The sequence below is a fragment of the Pinus tabuliformis genome, chromosome J, assembly GCF_031772625.1.
Source record: "Pinus tabuliformis cultivar Carrire ecotype Pingquan chromosome J, CPIR1, whole genome shotgun sequence".
Lineage (NCBI taxonomy): Eukaryota > Viridiplantae > Streptophyta > Pinopsida > Pinales > Pinaceae > Pinus > Pinus tabuliformis.
The window spans coordinates 1,267,202,654-1,267,208,653 of record NC_142295.1 but is presented as its reverse complement, the minus strand read 5'-3'; positions in this window follow the sequence as shown (position 1 = coordinate 1,267,208,653).

Here is a 6,000-nt window from a genome sequence, read left to right as displayed (position 1 = left end):
GAATCGACTCCCAAATCATCCATAAGGGGAAGTTTCATAATTATATTTTATTTTTCCTCATTTCCAGGAGTCATCGCACTTATTGTATAGGAAACCTGCATTGATCAATGCAAGTTGCATGTCTTAAACATGTTCCATCACAGTTTATCAAGAGAGTAAGCGTGATGGAGTCTAAAATTAGGGTTTTTAGCCAATGTAATCCAGGATTATTATAACTTTTGGAAATAACTTTTCTTTTGGCCTTGCAGGGGATTGATTCATATTTTAATGGATGGTGAGAATCCAGGTTCAGGGCCTTTTTCACAAGTGTGAAAAAATGTCCTGTAACATATTCCCCCCTAAAGTAAAAAATTAGAAGTTGTGGATGAGGACTGAAGTGCTTTACCATGTGGAAAGTTTGGATCGAGAACTTACTAGTTGAGATCAATCATCAATCAATTGTTACAATACATTATTATCATGATATCACCGTTGAGGAAGGCATGCCCATACTCAACACATAAGCCATTTTACATGTACAATGATCAAAGCCACGTGCATCGATTATGCATTGTGGACCCATGTTTGGAGATTTATATATGACCATAACCATCATACTTCATAGATCTACATATGAATCCTAAAATCACAACCTAAATGGATAAAAATAGATCTGGGGTCTTCCATCTCATCCATGAATAATACGAATCTAACCATGTGAATATATGTGTTGAAGTCAAACTTGGTAGATACCATTTGATTACTGGTCGATGATGAAATTCGTTAACAAATGCAAGAGATACCATTGATAATGATAATGGCCCTCAAGGTACTAAGTGCAATCTATGAAGTGTGAATTAATGAGTTGAGGTCGAACACCCACATAATCTTCCAGTTGAAGGCCAATGATGAGAAACTAGCTCCAAAAGTGAGGAAACTTGCCATTGAGGTATGAAAGTTACAAGGCACTAAAGGGAGTTTCTAGATCCACTTCCTAGATAATGTGATGAAGTTGATAGGAAGTGATCTGCCGCAAGAGGGACTTGATGTATTCCCCATCAATGACTCGAAATATATACCTAGATTTGAGGTAGAATTTTATGATGTATAGTTAGTTGAGGGGTGGTTGGAATGGAAAAAATTCTATAGGTATTGCAATAGATATTCAACTAAGGGCATACTTCTCTTAAACATATCAGTAACACTTATATGGAATTGGCAGCATTGGCGGAAAGACCCATTACAAAGACTTTCGATAAGGTGTAGTCAACAAGGAGGAAAGAAAATTTCCCAACCCAAAATAGTCACGAAAGTGAAAGTGTGTCATGTTCAAGAGTGACTTACTAAAAAAAATTAGGTTTTATGCCTTGTTTCCCCAATTTTCCATTTTGAGTATTTTTAACAAACCCTAGGAAGGAGTGGTTCAATCTCGTCATGCTTGATGAGTCTTACATTGTTTATGTTTTATGAGTCCAACGAAGGGGTAAATCGACTTCTTTTTCATATTTAGAGAGTCTGAAAAAGAGGTCAAAAATAAAACTCAGAGAGGTTCCTTTTCGTGAAATTTGTCCCTTGGGCCTGAAAGGGTGTAAAACAATATTCAAGAGAATATTTTAGCCATGTTTGACAAAAGTATTCCTTTTTCATAAATAGTCAAACCAGTCTGTAAAAGGAGTAAACTTATACTAGGAAAACATCCTTTCATTTACTTTAATAAGTGCAAAAGAGACAAGTGCTTGACAATCTTGTCATATTTTGGGAGTCTGAAAAGAGCTTAAAGAGGACTCTAGGGGGGTCGTTTTTCGTAAGTTATAATGAGCCCAAAAAAGTGATAAACTATGCTTATTTACCCAAATGATCCACATTAAAATTTTGATTCATAACCTGCATCATGTCCTTTAGATGTCATTTAAACTACTTAGAAAATAGTAAAAAGATATAAAAATTATATATGATATTAACAAAAATAGACAAAATATTTTTAAAAATGACTCATTTTGGGCATAAAAGGAGTAAAAGTAAATTTATTTTTTACCATTTTTCATTTTACCATTTTGGAGAGCTATGAGATGGTTTTTGTCTTGATTCTTCAAGAGTCGATTGTGACCATCTTTGTGGACGATTTCCAATGTCGCTCATTCTAGGTAAGAGATCTTTCCTTTCTCTGCATTTTAACAATTTCCATTTTCCATTTCATTCATTTTTTTTAACTTTCTTGGAAATTTAGGGAGTAGATTTCACACTCGGACCCTCGCAAGTCCTTTGTATCGAGAGGTGTGATGAGGCATTTTGTTTATACTAAAAAGTGTGGCTCATCACACCCGCCCAAAAGGGTACCTACACTGGGTCACAGTTTCCTTGAACAGGAAGTGTGATGAGTGCAGACCGATTTCATAAACTTGAAGTTTGAGCTATCTTTTCCCCCAAATTTTCACATTTGTGATCTAATGTATTTTTTCCTTGCCATTTGTAGGTGTTTGTTAAAGTGAAAATGGTGTTAACTTGGAGGAAAAGGGAGCATGAGATTTAGGATGTGATTGCAGCAAATGACCCAAGAAAAATTAGAGCATTGAGAAATTTTGGCTTGTTGAATTATTTCCAGATCCCAAGCATGAGAGCCCAAATGGATTTGTTCCAATGTTTAGTGAGGGACTTGGATTTACAAGGAAAATTTTTCAAAATTGGTGAACACATAGTCACCATAGGTGTTGAATCTATTTTTTTTATAGGACTCTCACAAAGGGGTGTTCCTATTTCCTTGTCCAAGTATCAGAGAGGCGAACAATCAGTAAAATACTATGTTGCTACTTACTAGGATAACTCTCAGCCTAGTAGTTATAGAAAGATCGAGATAAAAGACATTCATAAGCTTCCCCTCAAAACAATTTTGTTCACTATCACATGCTTGGCTAATAGCGCTGCTCTCAATTGGCTACCAAATCTTAGATGCAGTATGCATTGGAGTGTTGGCACCTACATCCTTTAATTGGTGTGAAGGGGTGTTGGCCAATTTGGAGGAACAACTAAATAGGGAAAAAATTGGGCAGTTGAACAACTTTGGGTATTGTTCCATTATAGTCTCATTTTCTCTGGAGAGGATTCCACTACTACGAACCCAAAGGATATCACGAGAGTTACTTGGACCTAGAGAGCCTCACATGAGGGAATGGGTAGACATGATGGCTCGCCATGGAGAAGGACATATGATGAGGTTCACTCCTACATTATTCAGATGGTTGCGAGAGAAATTGATCATGATCGAAGACTATGCATATGCTGGAGCCAATTTCAAGGGCGATCTAAAGCTTATTCTACCTGAGGGTGAACAATGGGATGATGCAGGTAAAAAGCACTACCATTTTTGGTTTTTAAGTTTTTAAATTTTTAAATTTTAAATTTTTATGTGTTAGAGACTAACTATTGGTTTTTGATGCAGACATTAGACCGGTGCAACCAATGGGTATGTCTCCGCTCAATCGAAGAGCACAGCCACAGTTTGGATAGGGTGGAGTCGGTGGGGTAGAGAAGGCATATATAGACCTATTAGAGACACTGGTTGAGTTCGATCATCATGTATAGGATCTGACCCACAACATTCCCAGATACAGGGACTAATAATACCCCTATCCTTTAATAGAGATATACCATAGGAATGCTAGCTCGGATTGGTCGACTGTTGTGACGGGTTGCCTATGTGGTCATTTGTTACCATGATCATCATCATGAATAGTCACCTAGGGATTTTGAGCCACATTTTGGTTTTTTGTATGTACTAGATATTATAGGTTGTGATCCATATGTGTCTAAAACACAATTTTTGTAAAACCCAAACATTATTTACAGAATCGATCTATGGAGATTTTCTAGTCACTTCACTATCATGTACAATATATAATGATTATATTATGTTTTTACAAATGTTGCAAATGTTTATCTAAATCATAAACGGCTAATGCATTTGTTTATGTGCTTAGACGTCTTGGAACATGTTGATATTCAATGTAATCAAAATGTCTTTCCAAGAGGTGAACTCTCAAAAACATCTGTAACATTGTTGGACTTCTAACTGAATAAATGTTATTCAAATGTAGTTCTATGAGTTGAGAATCAAGCACGACAACCAAATAACGAATGTTACATGAAATTGCATCAAATAACAATTCAACAAATGCATTATATTCAATGATATTGTTCGTTGTGCGACCGATGCATATTCCTTGTACACTCACTAACTCGTCAATGGGAGCATATATTTCCCATGTTGCGGAAGAAAGGTTTCGAGTACTATGGCTAGCGCCATAATCATAACCAACATAGGGTTGAGGGAACAATGATATCTGCAAACCGAATGTAATACAAGATAAGCATAAACGGTATAAAACTCATAATAATAACACACTGCAAAAAAAATTAAATCTATAAAGTATATACAACATGACTATGTAGAAAAAATTCTAAGTATAGTATTTTTTAAGGTACAACCCATTGCGAGGTTGCGCTAAAGGAATTCCATCAAAATATACTAGCTCATAGGCCCCTTTTGCAAGTACATGTTTAACTATGTATGGACCTAACCACATAGGTTCAAGCTTTCCAGCTCCTAACTTATCACTTTCTTGGTCATATAAAAGGACCAAATCACCTTCTGAGAAGGCACAAGGTTTGACATTCTAATTAAATTATGTTTTAACACATTTTTTATGACCCTCTTTAGCCATCAAGGCATCACAACGAGTATCATCTAGATGTGCTAGGTATAAAAAATGTTCTTCCTCAACAGAGGTAGCAGGAAGAAGTTCAACAACTAGTTTTAATGACGAGATTTTGCACTCAATAGGGAGAGAAAGTTCTAGACCATACACCAGTTGGAATAGTGTGATTTTGGTTGCAGTGTGAACGAAGGTATGATATGCCCACAATTCTGAAAAAAAGAATGGTGTGCTAATTCAATTTGTGAATCCCTACCATGCGTTGAAACATTGTCTTCAAAACTTTATTTATATATTCTACCTAGCCATTGTCTTGTGGGTAGTAGGGAGTTGATCTATCATGATGCAAAACCCAACTTGGCAATCAATTCAAACATCATGTAATTATGAATATTTTTTGACATGGTTCATGACAATGGCTTGCAATACATTGAATCTCACAATAACATGATTGAATAGGAAAAGTGTTGTAGTTTTGTCATTGTTGTCGAATGTAGGCATCAACTTGGCCCACTTAATGAAATAATCAACTGCATCAATAATATAACCATGCCCCCTTCCGACCAAGGGTTAGATGTCATAAAGTCAATACCCCATTTAGAAAATGGTCCAAAAATGACTATGGGGTCTAATGGAGTAGGCGTAGCATGGGCTTTGCAGGTATAGATATTACACACATGACACTTTTGGATGACCAAGATACAATCTTTGAACATGGTAGGCCAAAAGTAACTGACATGTAGGATTTTTTGTGTGGTATCATGTTAGGTCCCTATAATACTAGTGTAACCCTTTATTGTTATTATTATTGTTATTATATTATTGTGCCCATGTAGTCCCCATATTGTTATTATTGTGCCCCATAGAAGCCCACTATTGTTATTATTATGCCCTTACATTATTATTGTTAGCTCGTCTCTGATTATATTATGACCCCTTAGACTCCTATATATAAAAAGGAGGTCTTGTCATTTGTATCATTCAATAATTGTTCATTTGTGTAATGTAAAGGAGGTTGGCCCCTCAAAGAGGCTTATTTCTAAGGCATTGATCTATCTTTTCTATCTTTTTGTGAGTTGGTTTCATAACATTTGGTATTAGAGCTTTGGATTCTAGGGTTTTCGCTGCTCCAAAGAGGTCATCGTGGAATTTTCACTATAATTTTTTTTTTTCCGCGACATTTCAGAAGCTAGAAAAAAACCCATTTGAGAAAAATTCTCGTTGAACCTCAGGTCCAAATTTCAGATCTTGTTGATGCAAAATGGATCCAAGAAACCCGTGATCTCCACCCATGGTTAAGGAAATTTAATTT